The sequence below is a fragment of the Mustela erminea genome, chromosome 15 (assembly GCF_009829155.1).
Source record: "Mustela erminea isolate mMusErm1 chromosome 15, mMusErm1.Pri, whole genome shotgun sequence".
Taxonomy (NCBI): domain Eukaryota; kingdom Metazoa; phylum Chordata; class Mammalia; order Carnivora; family Mustelidae; genus Mustela; species Mustela erminea.
The window spans coordinates 60,898,830-60,919,729 of record NC_045628.1 but is presented as its reverse complement, the minus strand read 5'-3'; the positions used below and the strand labels follow the sequence as shown (position 1 = coordinate 60,919,729).

Genomic DNA, 20,900 nt, shown 5'->3' with positions numbered 1-20,900 from the left:
TGGGTAGCAGTTGTAAAGGACATGTTTTAACTATAAGATTCTATGACTCCAAACCTATTATTTTTAAAAACAACATTCCAAAACATTGTATTCAATATTTCATCTAAAGACAGCATAGCATGTTCACACGAATTCTTTAGAAAGTAGATAACTGCAATCAGTGGGTTTATCCTTTTCCTGGTATCCTTATTGGTAAAGAGAGTGAGGGGAACTCATACTTCTTCAATAAATATTAACCATTATTAACTGTAATTGAATTTTAGATCAGCCTTATAATATGTGCTCAAGACTATAGAAGTAAAACTGTTCTTCATATGGGGAGAAAACCCCTTATCCTTCTCCAACCGTAAATCAGAATTGAAAATGCAATGTATGAATCTGTTCTGACTGCTTCCATAATACTCACTCATAATACTATTTTTAATTGAAATAAATTTATATTAGCCTAATTTTCTTAAACATTACAAGAACTTTAAGTATATAGATCATTCCTACCTAAGCTATAATAGGATATGTCTGATTTGCTAAATCATTCTACATTTAATTTGTATCTTCTTGGGGCTAAAACTCTGACTTCCTGGTAAAAAATGCCAACTCAAGCAAGTTAGAGTTACCATGCCAGGCACTGAAATTAATTATCAGAGCCCCCAAAAGAGGTGATCTTACAGACATATAACCCAGAATCAAATTACACATAACTTAATTCTTCCATGTACCACTAAGATTATAGCTAATTTTCATCACTACTTAGTTCATTTTCCATATTTCTGGATACCTTAAGATCATCCAGTTGGATTTTCCATCTTTCAAGTACTACAACTAAAGTCATGCTAACAACTGGGATCTAATTTTTTATGAACGAGAGAAACAAATACTTTAAAAAATAGATTTATAAGAATTACGTGATCCATCAGTCCATCAACACCCTCCAGTCTCTCTTTTTTTTTTTTAACATCCTCCAGTCTCTTAACAAGGTCCTCAATTACTGATTTTAAAAAAGTAAATCGATAAAAATGAGATAGATGGTGAAAACTTAAAATTACTTTCACTTTCAGGTTTTGCTTTTTCAAATATTCATTAAATTTTTAATGTATTTGTTTTCCTTCTTTTGTTAACTGTGTATTTGTTAATTGTTCTATTTTTCTTATAGACTTATCTGTTTGTTCATTGAGTATATTAACCCATTATTTGCTTTATAAGTTGAAAAATATTTTTCAGTTTGTCATGTATCTTTTGTATTAATAGTGAATTTTTTCCTGTGTATTTATTTTTTGTGTAGCTACCAGACAATGTTCTCTGGGATTCTGTGTTGAACCTCTTTATAACTCCACATACATTGGTGACCTCATCCAAGCCCATAGTTTAAATGACCATCTATAATTGGTCAACTAGTAAATCTATAGACAACATGCAAACCAGACCTTTCTCCTAAATTCCAGACTTGTAAATCAAAATCCAATCCTGCTATCTAGTTATCTGTAAGTAAAGATGGGAGGATGTACTTAACCCACCAGGCATCTCAAAACCAATATATCAAACCTGTTCTAGTTTCTGTATCTCAGGAAATGGCATCCATTGCCACTCAGGTGCCCACACCAGAAACCTAGGAGTCCCGTGACATATCTCCTCCTCTCTTCTCCATAAACAAAGCCTCCTAAACCTTCTCTGTAGTCTTACCTTCCAACTTTTTCCATCTTTACTTACTCTGCTCTAGCCACATGGGCATTGAATTTACCAGTCCTTCCTGCTCAGGATGTTAACATACACTCTCTCTTTGCTTAGAATGTTCTTCCTTTCTTTTTGGCCTAGCTAATTCCTAAGTCTCAGCTTAAACCGTTCCACCTTAGGAAGGCCTTAGTTAAACCTCCAGTGTTAGGTCTCCATAGTGTATGCTTTCAATGCATCTGTGTTCTTCTGGTACAGTACTTACCACAGTTGTAATCTGTAAAACTATTAACTTAAACATTGTTTCTCTCATGAGACTATACCACAACAGGAGGAGCCATGACTAATATGCTCGTACCTTGAACAATACCTGACACTTTGTGCTAGTTACCTGGAAATACCTACATATGAATACTGAGTAAATTCAATCCCTTTGTACTTGATTTCACTCCCATTTCTACTTCTTTAGTTCAAGCACTCTTTATTGCTAGACTGGATAACTACAATAGCCTCTGAAGAACTCAACCATTACTCTCACATTTTTTCATCTATTCTTCAGTATCCTTGGATTTTGGGGGGTTTTTTTGTTGTTGCTGTTTTTGTTGTTAAGATTTTACTTATTTATTTGTCACAGAGAGAGAGAGAGCACAACTAAGGTGAGTGACAGGCAGAGGGAGAAGCAGGCTCCCTGCTGAGCAAGGAGCCGAATGCAGGACTTGATCCCAGGACCCTGGGAACATGAGTGGAGCCGAAGGCATACGTTTAACCAACTGAGCCACCCCAGCATTCCTCCAGCATCCAATATCTTACTCACTGGTTTGAGATTTTTCAAGTGCATTTTATAAAGGTGACATCCAAGACCCTTCACGGTTACCTCTATCCATTTGATTAGGCTAAACCTCCTCAACTCCTCCAAAGTCATGTAGCAACAAATCATATAAACTACCTGAATTTTCTTGAACATGCAGGTTCTTCCTGACTTCTGTTTTCTTACAATGAAATGATTATATTTAAAATGCTTTCTATGGCCTATGTCTACTCTCTTTCACACTCGAATAACCTTAGTCCCTTTAGGTTCCATCAAGATACCTCTCAAGATACATCTCTACTGGGGTACCTGGGTGGTTCAGGGGGTTAAGCTTCTGCCTTCAGCTCAGTTCATGATCTCAGGGTCCTGGGATCGAGCCCTACATCAGGCTTTCTGCTTGGTGGGGAGCCTAATTCTCCCTCTCTGGCTACTTGTGATCCCTCTTTCTGTGTCAAATAAATAAATAAAATCTTAAAAAACAAACAAAAAAAAGATATAGCTCTACTCCTAAAAAGCTTTTCTGAGCCACTTATTCCTAATCTGGTTTAAACGCTCTTTGTCTATTATTTCTCTAATTGTCATTTTTAGAGAATTTATCTATCTTTCATTAGAGTTTCAGTTTCTTCCCAGCAGGGACTGCCTATTTTTCATCTATATATATCCAACCCTGGTTTGGGCTTTGGTAATTGTTTGATTAAATGTGTTTGCCAAAACATATCAAACCCATCAAAACATACCTACCTACAGGAACTGGTATTCCCACCTCTGGGAAATCTTCTAATAAATAAGCAAATAAATAAGAAAGTCAGTTAGAAAAGGTATATGCATAAAAATGTTCACTTCAGAATTATTTTTAATAGCAAAATACTGGAAACAACCTAAATGTCCAGCAATAGAAGAGTGGTAGAATCTGCTGAATGACATGTAGCAGAGCAATTTAGAATGAAGATTATAAAATGATATAGTAACTCACAGATGCTAACAACATGTTGAGTGGAAAAAGATAAAACTGATTTCACACTATGACCCTTTAAAATTTATATGTATAGACACTGACTAAAAGAGAACATGAAAATTGTATGAGTGGCTTGTGTGTGGATTGTGATTTTGTTGCCTTTATTAAGAACTTTGTAAATGTTGCTATGGCGTCTTCTCAGTTATAATTATAATGAAGCCCATATCATTAATATATGTATGTAAGTGTATGCACATTTGTTTGTATGTACGTTTTTGTTTGTATATATAAATATTCTGTATGTATGTATGTATATATTTCTTAGTGCAGTCATATGAAAGATCCAAGAAGCAGAAACACTTCATTAGCATGAGCATACCTATCCTTGGTCTCTAATACCATTCTGTACTAACAGGAAACAGGACTCCTTAGAGAAAAGGCTAATTCCAGGGCTAGCGCAGAGTAAGCACAAGATGAACATGGAACATCTTATTATACCAGAAAATAAGGAAGTGCCAAAAAAAAAAAAAAGAAATGATGTAGGCATATCACAAAGACACAGTACCCAAACTAAAAGTGCTCCCACTGGCTTAATCTGGGACAATTTAAATACCAAAATAATTAAATACAGACTTAAATATTTAGAGGTGAAAGGTCATGACATAACAACTTAGCTTCAAATGACTGATTTTAAAAAAGTGTACAGGGGCGCCAGGGTGGCTCAGTCATTGGGCATCTGCCTTCAGCTCAGGTCATGATCCCAGGGTCCTGGGATTGAGCCCCACATCAGGCTCCCTGCTCTGCAGGAACCTGCTTCTCCCTCTCCCACTCCACCTGCTTGTATTACCTCTATTGCTGTCTCTCTCTGTCAAACAAATAAAATCTTTAAAATAAATAAATAAATAAGTGTACAAAATTAAAGCTAGAACTCAAGAAAACAAAAATAAATACACAATGGAAAAATAGGAATTCATAAGTTAATGCAGATAATAAACAGAGAAGAAAGGGCTCTTTTTTTTTTTTTAAGATTTTATTTATTTACTTGACAGAGATCACAAGCAGGCAGAGAGGCAGGCAGAAACAGAGATGGGGGAAGCAGGCTCCGTGCTGAACAGAGGGCCTGATGTGGGGCTAGATCCCAGGACCCTGGGATCATGACCTGAGCCGAAGGCAGAGGCTTTAACCCACTGAGCCATCCAGGCGCCCCAAGAAAGGGCTCTTTGTTCACAGTGGAATGCTGTGGACTACTTGGTAGATGTGGAGAGAGTATTAGATTTGTTGAATCATTTTGCAATCATTATGGCAAAATTATATCAGCAATAATCAATGCTAAATTTAAATGGGGATTTTGATGATGAGCAGGATGTATCTTCAAATCTTTCCCCACAATTTGTTTTTTTAATACCAGGAAGGAAAAAAAAAAAAAAAAACAGTAACTATACAATGGAAAATTAAGGCCACATATGGACCAGGTGATCAAAGTAGTATCACCAAGGAGGGACAGATGGATCATGTGCTTCCGGAAGTGATACACTACACAGGACACAATACCACCTGTGCAATACTCCAGTTGAGAGTATATATAACCCCACTTTAATCATGAGGAAACATCAGACAAAAACAAAATAAGGAACGTTTTATTAAAAAGAGTGGTGGAGGCGTGCCCAGGTGGCTCCCACAGTTAATCCAGCTCAGGTCATGGTCTCAGGGTTGTAAGATCATCAGCCTTGGGCTCCATGCTCAGTGGGAGTCTGCTTCTCTCCCTCTCCCTCTGCCCCTCCTCCCACTCAGGCACTCCCCCTGCTCTCCCAAATAAATAAATCTAAAAAAAAAAAAAAAAGAAGAAAAAGTCCAATGGAGTAAAAAGCTATATTCTTTAAAAAGGTCAAGGTCATAAAAGATAAAGGCTGGAAATGTGCCAAAATAAAGGTAGCTAAAGAGTCATGACATCTAAATGTATTCCCTGACCCCAGACTGACTCCTGTACTGGAGGGGGAAATGCTAGTAAGGATCAAGCTACAAAACTGGAATATGGTGGTAGACTGAAGTATTATTTCAATGTAAATTTAACCCTAACCCTAATTGGTAGGAAATACTCTTAAGTATTCATGGGTGACAGGCCAAAATGTATGTAACTTAACCTCAAATGGTTCAGAAAAAAATGTACGGAAGCATACATGTATGTGGTAAGAGAGGGACCTTACACAAGAGCAAGTAAATGATAAGGAAGTTCTTTGAACTATCTTAATTTTTGCATTTTTTGATAAATTTTAAGTTATTTCCTTTTTTAAAGATTTATTTATTTGAGAGAGAGAGAGAGAGAGCATGTGCAAGTGTGGAGGGAGGGGCAAAGGGAGAGAATCTCAAGTAGATTCCCCATTGGATCCTAGGATCCCTGAGATCATGACCCTAGCCAAAATCATGAATGGGACTCTTAACCAACCAAGCCAATTTTAAGTACTTCTATGTCAAAAGGTTTTTTAAAAATTAAGTCCACCTTGGAGAAACAAGACCAATAAGAAAATAAAAGTTACTTTAAAACCCATCAAAGCAAACTGTCTTTTTTTTTTTTTTTAAAGATTTTATTTATTTGTTTGACAGAGAGAGCACAAGTAGGCAGAGAGGCAGGCGGTGGGCGGGGGAGGAGGGGCCTGGGGAGCAGGCTCCCCACCTAGCAGGGAGCCTGACCTATGTGGGGGTTGATCCCAGAACTCTGGGATCGTGACCCAAGCCAAAGGCAGAGGTTTAACCCACTGAGCCACCCAGGCGCCCAAACAAACTGTCTTTAAAACATTCTCCCATGTATACTAAGTTTTCAAGTTACTGTTCAAAATGTTTTCTTCAAGAGTCTTCATTCTTTTGTAAAAGATGAACAGACCTATAGCTTTCACAGTTTTATCTAAATAAGTTACTATGTTGAAGCCAACATTTCATCAGTTGTAGCTTACTCATTAGAAACAGCAGGAAGGAAGGAAAGCATTGAAATTACAAAACCTCTGTTCTCCACTCTACCCGTATTTACCATTCATGAGCTGGTGATTGCATTCCAGTCTCCAGGTAAAACCTCAGATTTTAAATTATAATTTCAGTTCTATTGTTATGACAAGTAGAGTATGCAAAGACACAAATGGGGTAAGGAGTCCGGGTAGGGCTGATGAACTCTTCACCATGTTGAAGATGAAAGAAAGCTGAAAACTTCTGTCCTAATTGAGTACCTAAATAACTGACTTATTCATTAAGTACATAACTATGTGGAGTGTTAAAGTTTGGAGGAGGTATTCTTACTAGTTTTTTACCTGTGAATTTGATAATTTGAAGTAAAAAGCACTTTTTTTCCCTTTAAAATTCAGCTCAATTATTTGCACCCCCTTGTGGTCAAATATAACTGGATTTTCAAAACATTTTTTCCAACTGGGCTTTTTGTTCAGGCATGGCAACCATGTTACTTGATTTTGTTTTCTCCCATTTTGGTGAATTGAGAAGATTTATGAAGGGTTTTTGGTTTATTGAATAGTATTTTAAACAAAACAGGGCTTAAATCTTCTAAAAGTAACCACCATATAAACTTCAGTCTGCAAAATGGAGATGATTACACCAGCCTCAGGTGTTACTATGAGATTGAATTCAAGGGGAAATGCATATACATGCTTAGCCGACACATAGTAGGAACTCAGTAAATGTTACTTACCAACAACATCATCACTTTAGAATTCTCCTGACAGACTATATCTAAAAGGGGGCTAGATCAAAAATTTACCAGTTTGGGGCACCTGGGTGGCTCAGTGGGTTAAAGCCTCTGCCTTCGGCTCAGGTCACAATCTCAGGGTCTTGAAGCCTGCTGCCCCCTCTCTCTCTGCCTGCCTCTCTGCCTACTTGTGATCTGTCTCTGTCAAAGAAATAAATTTAAAAATCTTAAAAAAAAAAAATTTACCAGTTCATTTAATTCAAGCACAATCATGCAAATAAGTTCCTCAAATATACCACTTATTCCAGACTACCTCTAGCCAATTCTCACCACAGATACATTTTTAAGGAGCAAAGAATATGTATTTATGTCTGGATGATAGAAATTTGGACAGTTTTTACTTTATATTTTACTTTATATTTTAGATTGGCCTGATTTTCCCCTCCCCCCTTAATTTTAAAAATTAGAAAAAGCAAAACTATTCCATTTCCGTATGATACTCTTATGAAATGATAAGACAAATTAACATTCTTACTCATCTGGCAGAAACCATTACTCATATTTGGCAAAAATAATTTGTCAGGCTGATTTGTCATTTTAAGGGACTTTTGTTCTGTGTTTTTTTTTTTTTAAAAGAAAGATTTTATTTATTTATTTAACAGAGAGAGGCCCAGCAAGAGAGGGAACACAGGTAGGGGGTGAGAGAGGGAGAAGCAGGCTTCCTGCTGAGCAGGGAGTCTGATGTAGGGCTTGATCCCAGGACCCTGAGGCAAAGGCAGATGCTTAAGGACTGAGCCACCCAGGCGCCCCTTTAAAGGACTTATGAACACAATAGCCTAACTCCTAATGGCGCTAACTTAAAACTTTTTAAGACACAAGAAGCTATTTTAAAAGATCAGTGTTAATGGCGCACAATAACATTTACAATACACCAAACACTGTTCAGATGCCTTTACTATATGTTAGCTCATTAACTTCCTTACAACAACCTCATGAGATGGTTACTCCTTTTCAAAAGATCAAAGTGAGAAAAAGTAACTCACATAGGATCACAAAGCTAGTTAGTAACAGAACTGAGTTCCAAAACCAGGCAGTTTGGTTCCAGAGTCCACACACCTAACCAATGCACAAAAGTACTATACAGATAGATGTAAGACAAACACTATTCTGCAATGTTACTTCTTGATGATCTCAAATTACTAAAACCCAGTTCTTTTCTAATTCTACTTAAGTAATGCAAATTATGCTAGCCTTCTCCCATTTCCTTACTTCTTAGTACGTCAGACATTTTGAATATCCATAGTCTTCTATAACCCTCATGTGTTTTAATATACTCCTACAGTTAAGGTTCATCACAAGTTTTGCAACAAAAACTGGGAAAAAATGTAGCAAGACCCCAGATTTCAAATTGTTGGATTCTTTAGAAAATGTATTTTAACTTGGAATCAGGAAAAAAGTAACCAAAAATCAACTTAAAATGTCATAATTTAGAATCAATGGCAGTGGTATTGTTTTCATTTTCATCTTAACTAGCCTGGTGGCGGGTAGGATAACGCTCCCAAGCATATGAATGATTCAAAGAGGTTTTTAAGGAAGGTGTTAAAATACTATTTTATTATCATTTATTGTCCTGTCTTAGCGTCCAGTTTTTGAAGGTGAGCACGGATTTGTCTAGGTCTTTTGCTTCTACTTACTAGTTATAAGATTTAGGGCCAAATTTCTTAATCTGAGTCTCGGGTGTCCTCATGTGTAAAATGACGATAATACCTTCTTAATGGGGTTGTTTTGAGCAGCAAACAGGATCAGTCCGTAAAGCATTTATTTACTACCGTGCCCGGCCAGAGTACAGTCAGTACGTGATCTCTATCTACTATTATTTTATTAATGTGTTGCACAGTGGAACCCCGTCTTTGATAGTTTGTTCCTTTTACCATCCTTAAAATACACACAAACACACTCACACACACAAAGTGATGACCAATTTGGCCCATTTACCCCAAACAGAGCAAAACGTTTAAGAACAAGTGAGGCTGTAAGAGAAACTGGACTGGATGAAAGCACCGACTCAACAGGCAGCCTAGAACCGGGAGGTAGAGCTCCAACACACTTAAATAATCCCGAACGCCGGAGGCGCGCGCACGCACACACCGCACACATCTCTCTCTCTCTCTCTCTGTTACACACACACACACACACACACACACACACACACACAGAGTTGTTGAGCGGGGGAAACCACGCCTGTGTGAGTTCAGGTTGCATGGCACAGCGGGATACAAAGTGGCCCAAGTTCCAGAATCTGACAGATGGGGACTCATCCACGTGCTTGCTACCTGTGTCTCTTAAGGCACATTTCTTAGAAGTCTCTGAGCCTTGCTTTCCTGGTCTGCAAACCGATAATAATAACTGTACCTACCTCATAAAGTTGTTCTGAGGCTTAGATGCAATAACTCCCGTAAAGCGTTGACATACAGCAAGTGCTCTACACACACACCAGGCTGTTTTAAGTACACGTGTATCCATACACAATTCCGTTGTTTAGGAGTTTAGACACTGGCAATAAAACGTTTCTTTTCGTCTAAGCTGCACCCTTATTTGTTTTCCTCGAACAGTAGAATAAATACCTATCGACTGACAAGTCGTCTATGGACCTCTGGCCCACAGCCGCACGGTTCCTCCACGTCCGCGGCTGAGCAAAGGAGTTGCACGCACGCGCAAGAAAGGAGGCCGGAGGAGTGAGACTGAGGAAAAGAAGTGAGAGCGGCGAACAGCGACGATTCTGCGCATGTTCAAGGCGCGGATATTGGGGTAGGAGTTTGCGCATGAGCAGAAGTGTAGGGAAAGCCAGAGAAGGGTTTGGAGGCGGTATTGACAGCTGTGGAGGCAGCCCGCGTTCCCGGCATGCCCTGGGGCGGCGGGGTTGGCTCTAACGAATTTGAATGAGGAGCCTCAGCGCTTTCGGCGCCATTTTCGAGTGATGCCTGATCTCATCAATCTAGCGGGAGAGACGGGATAACCTGTCCGAGATTATAGCGCTACTAGGACTCCGCCGAAAAATCACTAAAAAAATCGCCAAAAATTACTTCGACCAAAGGGCAGTCCGTGGGGCTTCGCCAGGGTTGCCGCAGACGGTAAGAACCTGAAGAAGTAATAGCGGGACCTGGGAGGTGGCAGTGGAGGGACCGTCAGGCGTTGGGGGGTGCAGGGAATGGGCACTGGGTCCGCCCTCATTTTAATTGCTAAAAACGCGAGGAGATGGGTTGGGGGTAATTGGGTGTCTGGGAGTGGGCGGCGGCGGGCGGAATGTGGCGGGAGCGCGGAGAGACGGGGGCGTGGGGGGAGGGGAGTTGCAGTTTGAGCGGGACGCGGACGGGCTGCGGCGGAGCAGCCGCCGCCCAGCGGATCTGTCAGCCGGACCCCCCGCCCGGGGCCGGGCGCGGGGCGCTGCGGGGCTCCGCAGGCCGCGGCCCCTTGACAGGAGAAGGGGGACCAGCGTCCCCTCCCCCATTTGCCGAACCGAGCCGTCTTTTATCGCAGTTTTCCCGGCCCGCGCTGACTGCCGCGTTCTCGTGACATGAAACTTAAGGTCGGCAGAAAATTAAGAACCCGGAGTGGCGGGTGCCTCCAGTCCGTCGTGCGGACCTACCTTCTGCGGGACCCAGCACTGTATATTGTGCTTGACGCTAAAGCATGGGGTGCCCTAGGAATGTGAGTTTCACAACGTAGCCCTCCGGCTCTGCGCTCCTGGGTCCGGACAGGGGTAACCCTGACGGTGTCTGGCTTTTCCAATTTGGGTAAGATAGGGCGGAGGCAGACTTTTGAGGTTTTAGCGGGCTCCTAGGAAAGATGCTGGGCTTTCGCTTTTTGCTCGGGATTTTTGTCATTTGCTCTCACGGTGTTGGTTTTTTCGGGGGCGGGGGGAGACAGGGCTTCGAGCTTGCAATTTCCTTCACCCAGTTGCACTTTTCTTAGAAGACTTTTTTCCTTCTCCAGTCTTTGAAACATGTCGCAAGGATAAAAGCAATATGTGAAACTATTGATGTTTTCCTCCCGAAAAGTCTTAGCCCGGACAACTTAACGGTAATTTTGCAATCCCCACCTTTTCTCGGGAACTCTCTTGACTCTGAGGCGGAGGGAAGAGGGCTGTTATTTGTCTTTCCCTTTAGTGGTTTTTTTTATCCTCGTAGTTTCTACCAATTCTTAGTCGACAACTCTTGAATGATTTGGGCCAGTGACGGCTTTAACTTTAAGTAGTACTTTATAAATAATGGCCTTTGTAAAAATTCCTCATTAAAGATATATTAGGTTTTGAGTCTTTTTCCGCGCTGAAGTCACCTCTGATTAACCCTTTGCTAGTGTGGTGTTTTGCGTGTGGGGCGCGCGGCTCTGGGTTGCGAATATGCCGGAGATGGGTTTTGCAGCAGCAGTTCAATTGTTCGCAAAGAGGAATAACGCTTTCTGGGAACCCGCAATCTTACATTCTTTAGGACCACCTGCCTAAAGTGTTTTTCCTCCTGGAATTGATGTAACGATTGATCGGTTTCTTATTTCTATTAAGACCAGAGGACCCGCCCTCATTTAGAATTTATCCCCGAGGAGAATAGGAGAGCGCAAAGTGATGTTTTTCAAAATGTATCTAACGGAGTTCCCAAAACACCGGACTTGTCACCCCCCTGATTGGCTGGAAGAGAGCGGGACTGGGGGGTTTGAATGTTGAACACTAGATTACAATTCTCGGCTTTCCGAAAAATTATACTTTTAGAGAACACGGAAATAGGAAACGTTAAGACGAGGAGTTGGGGGGGGGGGGGTGAGCTGGAGTTTAATATTTTTTTCTTCCATAAAGGACTTTCGAATGGTTCTGAAATGTATATTAAAAGTAAAACTGAGGAGTCAGTTTTCTTAAAAATTTTAATTCTGCTGGTTGAAATTGCAAAGACTTTAACGTATTTGCTTCCGTTCTTTTTTGGTTAAAAACTGACTGTACGATCTAGGTTTTTTATTTCTTTGACAGAAATTTTCCAACTTAAGCTACATATTCGATGGAGATTACAGGAGAATAGTTTCTTTTATTTTGATGAAAAGAAACTTTAATTTTCTTAGGAATGAGCTTCTCCACATTCTACATAAAAATTGGATGTATTTAAATTTTTTCACATCTAACTTAAAATACATGGATTTTGCTAATTCAGCCATTGCTGTGGACTTAAAACTTTATTTATAAGAAATTTATCTTGCATAATTTAAACAGTACTACAGGTAAGTATGCACAGGTGCCTATGTATGATTTCATTCCTTTGATAAATTCACTGTGAAGAAATACATTGCATACAACAGTGTGGGTGTGTTGTATCTTACTTGGTTGGTTTTCAGTTGATTTTTGTTTAATGTTGCTTGAGACAGCCGTCAATATATTTCTATTTATTACCAAGCTTGTCATTCCGTTTAATTGCATCTTGATAAAAGGCGGGTGTGGTTTTCTAAGAAAATCGGTAAACTCAGTGATAAACAAAATAGCTGCAGATGCTTTTTTAAAGATTTTTTTGAATTTAATAGAAATCAGTGTTCTTTTATGAATAGCGGTTGAAATTTTGAAACTTAACAGTTTATGGTTTCACATTAGGTCAAATATGCATTGTTAGAAAATACTCAAATGAAAAGATCCCACAACTTTTATAAATCTCTGTAGAGCTATAAATATAATTTATATTGAGTGGAATAGCTGAGTTTGTAAATCATACTATTGTGTTTTGCCTTTGTAACAGGAATTGCAATTACAGAATCTTTGTTCATTACCTTTTTTCAAAGCTGTTTATTTTGAATCATCTCATGAAAATTTCATGAAAGGTGCTAATTATCCTTTCTATAAAATTTGACTTAATGAAGTTGTAGGAGACCCCATTTCTATTGTAAATGTAATTTTATCTATGATAACAGATCTAGCAGGTTTTGCTTTTTTATATTTGTATGGGGTTTTGTGTTTTAATTTTCATTCAAATTATTATGTGACTTGCAGAGTTCTGAGGGTGGGGTGGGGGAAGTCTTTAAATTCCACCAGCCTGGTTAAATTTAACCCTACTTTTTTAGTGCTTTGGTTTATGGGATTTTTTTTGTTTTGAGGGGTGATGGTGAAGAATTGTTTTATTTAATAAGCCATTTTTAAAAGAAGTGAAGGATTCCTTTATTTAAAATACTACACTTAAAGCTTGAGAATGCACTAGCACCTAAATAAAATCCACAGCGTTCAAGATATTTTCCCTTGTGATGCTAGATAAGAGGAAGATTTGGGTTTTTAGATTTGTGGGCATGTAGGTATGACAGCCAACAGATGTATTTTTTTATTGTTATGTGTATTATACATATTACTCTATGGAAATTGATAATTCTAATTTATTTTCTATTGTGAGGACTAGAAAAGTCATATATTATCACTGGAAAATAATGATGGGGAAAGGTGTTGCTACAGTAGCTCTTCTTTTTCTAAAAGCTAAGTTTATATAACGTGAGGGAGAGGGAGCTAGAGAAGGTAAGGTGTTTGTCTTCCGGGTAGCACTGATTTTCATTTGTTTGCCTTTCATAGTATTTTTAAAACTCCAAATAAAAGGGCAATTTTAGGCTTTGTTTTAATGCTGTCAATTTGTCTTAGTTGTACATTTACAAAATGCAGCCTAAGGTGTTTACATGTAACACCACATTTTTTTCTGATCAAATTAATATCACTTTTAACGTTATCAAGAACTGGAACTAAGGATGAAAATTTCAAAATAGCTTTCGTATTCTGGATTCCCTGTTTCATCATGCTTTGTGTACTATATTTTTGTCTGGTTTTTGTTTTGTGAAAACGTGTATAAATATACATTTCTGTTTATTGGTATGCAGTTACTATTCAAAATGTCACAGTGTACTTCATCCCAGAAATACTGATATTGGTCAGTTAATTTGGTTTACTAAAAGAAAAAATAAGTGCCCAGACACTGTATTAGATATCTCTTCTACATGTTATGTAAGTTTTCTCCAATTAAAAAGAATCAGACACACAATTTTGAAATTTTATTCTATAAAAATTTATCTCATTTCAAAAAATTAATGGCCTTAAATTTGCTCTTGCCTTTTTCCCCTTTTGTTTAGTGAAACTTAGTAATTCCCACAGTGATTTTTTTTTTTAACCCTTTTTTGGAAGAAACAGGTTATTTGGTCTTACAACTAGAAAACACTTCTTAGAATTGTCATACTATTAATTTACATGTAGTTTTATTTCTTATTATTAATTTTTATTCAGCAAAGTTAGAAACACTGTGGCCAGGCAACTAATTCTGGCAGGTAATTGGGCTCAGACTATGACTTGCAGAAATCTGGTAGCCCCAAATCTCTTTAAGACCACAGGAAATCAGTAATAACAAACACTTTCTTCAAACAAGTGTCAAAAATTAGATTAAGCCATTTTTGCTTTAAATTTTTACAAGTGACAGTATTAGAATTTTAAAGTTGTGATTAAATAAAAGTAGCATCAATTTTAGAATATCACATTACTAATACATGTTTGTATATTTGTCTGTTTGCATATATAAATAATTGTAAAGCCTTCCTATAAATATTGCTTTCTTATAGGGAAATGATTTTCTTTTGCCTTTTTTTCTCCTCTTCTCTGTCTCCTTTTAGGATCTCGTTTTAGAGAGACAAATTTCAAATACTGGATTTGAAATTATGTATATATGAGTTTTATTCTTAACATTTTTTATCAAATTATGAGAAGTTTAATATACTTTGGTTTATTCCAGTCTTATTTCACTAAAAAATCTTTGCACTGAAAAGCTTTGCCCTGGGTTCTTAATATAAATAATAAACTGTATTTTGTAATAGATTTGGCATTGAGTTATACTATTTCAGAGGGTTTTTTTACATCTTTTTTTCTTACACACATTTGGTTTAATATTTGTCTTACATTCAAATGTCTTTTGTTCTTTATTATCTAGTATTTGCTGTTTCCCTACTATTTAAAAACTTAACATTTGGCATGGAGTACATACTGGTTTCTGCTATTTTTCTGTGATTTTTAAAGTTACGATACCTGAATTTTCAGAGTGCTTAAATACAGAAAACTGTGTCTTTTGAGGAAGACTGTGTGGAAGTGATTTTAATTTTTAAAAGTGTCATGGTATTTGGATTGGTATTTGTCAGTTACATTTGTGTGGGTTTTGTCATTAAACAGTCAACTATTTGGCGGCAGAGGAATAAAGTTTTTTTTGGTTTTCATTTCTTTTCCTAAGCTATCCTTAAATAAAAGTAGAAAGCTCTGAGCATTATGGTTAACATATGGTATGTTACAAGCCTTTGGTAATTTAACTAAACTTTATATTTTTAGATGGTTGATTGCCACTAAATCATTAAGATTCAGGTGGAAAAAATGAAGAAGCTTCTTGTATACATTTGATTACACCACATTTATTTGGAAATATTAAAAAACCATTGGCCCAATAGCCATCCACCTTTACTAATAAATATTTTGCTTAAAAATTTAATTGTAAATTTTGTTCTGTTAGAACCGTAATGTCTTAAAATATTCAGAAATATCAGTATAATTTGTTCACACAGGCAAGGCAAAAGACTAAACTTAATAATGGTAATTTCTGTCGTCATTAAAATATTCAATGATTTGGGGAGAAAGGTAGTTAAAAATCTATCCTTTGAATAGTTTTTGTTAACTATGGATTTTATGAGTTTTGGAAGCACAAACTATATTTCTGATATATTCTTTATGAAGTCCCCTTTAAAAGTCCTCCAGTACTTACCTACACACACACACACACGCACGCACGCACGCACGCACGCACACACGCACGCACGCACAACTTTGAAAATGAGTGCCCTAAAGAGAAATGAAAGCAGAAACATATTAATCTGATTTGCTTGAAGAGGCTTCAGATGATAAAGCATATCACAGGTGTTTCTAATCAAGTTATTTCTACTTAAAAAACATTATTTTCAAGTTAGGTTTTCTTTGAACAAAGGCAAGATTGGGGTCATTTTGAAGATTTTTTACCTCAGTGTTCAGGAATCAGTTGTGGAACTTCAGGAGGCGGAAATCTGTTGAGTGTCTTCATGCTATAATACATGACATTTTTATTGCAGGTTTTGACCTTTAGGAGAGAGCCAATTCTGGAGAACAACCTAACTTCTTTGATTGAACACTCACATAATGCATTGGAACATGATAGGAGATTAAGGTATACTAATGAATTTTAAAAGGGTAATATTTTATATCTTTGCAATATAATTGGACTAGACAGTAAAGCTAGAACTTTTTTAAGTGATCTAAAATCAATGAAGATTTATTAATAGAAATCTGTGAAGTGGCCCAAGTGGACTTCTCTTGATTATTAAAACTCCACATTTTTAAATATAATTGATATTCTCATTATGTTTTATTAGGTCCAATTCCAATTGAAGTTATTCTAAAAATAAGTACATAGAGGACTTTCCATCTCAAAATGGGAGGTTTAAATCAAATAGAATTTGGTGCTCAACTCTTTGGCAGGTATAGTGATAGGTAAAGCCTATAAAATTAGATAAGATTAGACTATTTTAAGAGAATTTAGAGTATTCCAAATACTATCCTAACCAAAAGTGGCATTTTGGTTGAAACTGAAAAACCCACTTTCTTAAGCAGAAACTACTATCTTACTCATAAATACTCTGAGTAAAATATTTAAATTATTAATATGAAAAATTGCAACTCTAAAAATGTAAACTGCCAAAACTTCCAGTAACTTATTTTTACCTCCAAAATTCTTTATCAGAAGAGCCACTTTTCTAGTATATTTATTTTCATTTTTATAGTTTTAGTTGAAAGTTTCAGATACCTAATAAAAATTTTGATTGCTAAATAGTGATCTAGTATAATATAAATGAATTTATTGAACAATATTACTAAGTATTGATTAATTTTTCCATGTTAAAAATATTAGTCTCATGATAAAGTACTAACCAAAATTTTTTAAAAAAACTATTTGCTAAAATGAGGTCTTCTAAAATAGAGCTAGACTACAATTTTTTCTTAAAATTTTTTTTCACCTAAAAATATTTACTTTATATATATTGGATATGGGAGATAAAGATTTATTTTCATAGAAAAATGTAATTTAGTCTTAAGAACAAAGTGTAATTGTGGTCATAGAACGGTTTGTATCTTTAAACAACGTTTAGTTTTTTCCAAACAAATTCTCCAATGTGTGTTTGAACATTGAGATATATACCAAAATATTAAAAACTAATATCTGATATTTATTATTAGATATTAGATAATCCAGGAATATGAATCCACTACCAGTTAATGTTACATAAAATGTTAAAATTTAATACAAATCAGTTTAATGTAAGGGTAACATTTAGGTATTGATGTCATTATACTGTAAAGTGTCACTATATTGTTCAAGATAAATACAAGGTATAGAATGTCTTTATAACTTAGACTTGAGAATGTTATGAAAAAGCAGCTTAGTTTGAATAAGATCAAATCGAATACAACTCCCTCCCCCCCCCCCCCCGATTTAACCAGTGATTTTCAGATTAGAAAACATTAAGATGAAAAGTGAAAAATACGGTTTCTGAGTGGGGAAAAAAAAAACTAGATTCAAGTTTATCACTTTTAATCCAGATATCTTTTACACACAGCCTACTATTAAAGGGAGGAATAAACATAGCTTTTGAATTCATATTTTAAATAAAGACATAAATCCAGAGTTCTTTCTGATTTAGAGTGTTTATGATTTGAGATCTTTAAAATTGTCAAAACTTACTGTTTGAACATAAATATTTAGCATCATAAAATCATCCCTCTATAGCTATATATTGGCTTATAAACTTCCAGATTTTTAGCTTCCTAAATAATTTAACATCTAAGAGACTTGATGCAAATATTAATAGTTTTCTTGTATTTGGTCAGCTCTTACAGAGTAAGAAACTTTAACCTAATTAGTAGTGTATGTTATTTTAGGAGACAGGTTAATAAAGGTTTTTACTGCTATGCGTGATTGGCTAGCTTTTACCCCTTAAAGGACATATTCTAAGGATTTTGAGTGTTTTAAATTTGCAAACCTGATTATATCTAGCTAAACCTTGATAAGTAGTTTATTATGTCACGATTTGAAGGAAAGGATTTACTTTTTTTTGTTTTCACTGATAGACTTCTTTTTTGTGCAGCAATTATATTTTTGGTTAAATGCACTTTCTGGTTTAAATGACATTCATTTTCTCAAGAAAAAATTCTTAATTGTTCCTAAAATATAGCTATACTGTCAATGTTCCTGTTTTGTTGAAATAGTTACTCTTGGGGGGAAAGAATATTTTGGATAAACTAGAACAGAAGTAATTTAACATGTCTACATGTGAAGGGACTTGAAATTATTCATTATTTGTCATTGATGTATAATTCTAGTTTATAAGGACAACATTTGCAATTTCTCAGCTGTAACAGCTTCCTTTATTGAGATTTTCTAATGTTGCTGAGAATCACTAAAGAATAGACAATTAACTTTCTTAAAATTTTTTTAAATGTTTGAAGCAATTTTGTGTATATTTTGGGTTATTTTCTGACCAACAAATAAAATATATATTTAATCTATTATTTCTTTTCAGAATTTTATTTTCTAAGCATCTTCAAACTGTGTTATTTAATTAATGAGATGATTTAAATTTTTCATTAAATACTTTGAAGTAGAATTTCAGTCCTTAGCACCCCAAATCACACTTGGTATTTCATTAACATATATGATTTGACTTAGTTTTACTTTCTTGTTTCATGATGAGAGTCACTTGGAAGAGAAGCTTGCAGTGTGTTTCAAATGTAGTTCCTGAGACCGATTAATCAGCTAGTTAATAGTTTATTAATTTATTACTGTTTTGTAAATGTCTTAATTTTTAAAAATCCTTTTTTGATATTTGCTGTCAGTTTTTTCCGTTCTCTGGCTTTCATAATAAAAATATTTAGTACTTTTGTTATCCTGTGATCCTCAGAATTATTTCTTTTATTTTTATTAGTATTATTTGTTTTTGGACTGCTGCTAAGCAGAACAATTGTTTTTGTAATTTTTATAAAAATAAAATATTTTTCCCCTTTTTCCCAAAATATTTTGATCTGAATTTTCAATATTACTGTATTTGATACTTTTATTTTAAAAAATCCCAAATCTAGCCTTCTTGACTAGATCTTATTTAGACTTATCAGCCAATTCTAGCCTTTTAAAAATAATTTATAGATTCCTAATTTTTCTGACTTCCTAAATATTTTTCAAAATCAAAAATTGCCTAAGGTATTAAAGGATAAAGATTGCATTTAAAATTGAAGTTATAAATCCATAATTAACATCACGTTTAAAGATAATTTGACAGAATAAATATTCTCTGTTACTCATCATTGATCTTATGTACTTATACTCAGTTTTTAGCTTTGTAGTACACATTTAAAGTAGATAAATTACAAGTAGGAATTTTTTTAATGGTTGGCGTTTTTGTTAAAAAATATTTATGGGCTAAAATCTTACTTCTTTGTTAATAGGATCTGATGTCAAACATATGGTGATGATTAGATATGTGGAACTTGGGAGCCTGGAACTTTCTATAAGCAAAATATAATTTCATTTCTTGATTAAAGTTTAGGTACTTATTTTCCAGTAGAGTGGATAGGAAAGATAATACAGATTTATGAATTCATGCCAAACCTTGTTAAAACTCTTCTGAGAATGTTGATAATTGAGTTAAATCTAAACTAGGAGCTGAAGATTATTACAAGTGTCATTAATTTTTTTCCTTAGATACATTATGGGTTCCCTTTCTGATCAGAACATTCATTTTGTCCTTTCTTCTTCTCTTCCCGTCCTAATTTAAAAAAAAAAAAATTTCTCTTTAAGCAATTTTATCATAGAATGATGAAAGCTGACCTGTTAGGTAGGTTGGACTAGAATCATTTTTGTCTTCTGTGTCAGTTGCATATGCTTTTCTTAGCTTGCTGCTTCAGTAGCAGCAGCAACAACAATGAATAAACAAGTATCACCACAGCCCTTGTTCTTGTCCCTTACAGCTGGGAACAGGGGCTGGGAGATTGCTACTCTTTGTCAGCTGTTGTATAGAATAAATAGCATCAATATGTAATAATGGTGGCCAAAGGAGCTGCAGGAGCTTTTACAGACCAGGTAGGAAGGGCCCAACTATCATTATAACCCATATATAGTATAATGAATATATTCTTTGACAAAAAGTTACTTTCTTCCAAGCTGCATAAAGGAAACTTAGTTTTCTGCTTATAGCTCGTAGACTTACATTATTTTCTATTATGTACTATGTGGGTTTAGTTCATTTAATTTTTATCAGTTAATTCCATCTGTTTGAATGGAAAATCATCTTGTTTCTGGAATTATGTTTGGTGTGTTTCGTGTTTTTCACTTTCAAGCTGGTAGATTGAAAAAAATTGTTACTGGATAGCACAAGCTAGGTGTTACATTAAGGAAAGAAAAGTTGACTATGGCCACACAGGAGTGTTTCTTTCACTTTGGAGCCATATTCTGGGCCCATATTATTTCTGTTTTGTAGCCTAGTCTAAACAAGGCCAAATTCTTGTTGATTTCACTATAACTAAAAAAGAATACCCCATACTGCTTAGTGTTTAATTTAATCACAAAGCAGGCTACAGCTGGAAACTCAGTAAGTCTTCACATTTTCTATTAAAATGTTGTATATCTGAACTTTATATCTAGAAATAAAGATTATTCTAAATCTTTTGGAAATAGGGCTTT

At 35.8% G+C, this 20,900-nt stretch overlaps 1 long non-coding RNA gene across 2 annotated transcripts in view; it reads left to right on the top strand.

Moving 5' to 3' along the window:
• LOC116574341 overlaps positions 1-20,900 on the top strand; it is a 97,264-nt gene that overhangs the window by 36,158 nt on the left and 40,206 nt on the right. For both annotated transcript variants that reach the window (XR_004279225.1, XR_004279224.1), the window contains exons 2-4: positions 9,726-10,244; positions 11,107-11,193; positions 16,243-16,337. This is a non-coding gene — a long non-coding RNA (uncharacterized LOC116574341). The remainder of the gene's footprint in view (positions 1-9,725; positions 10,245-11,106; positions 11,194-16,242; positions 16,338-20,900) is intronic.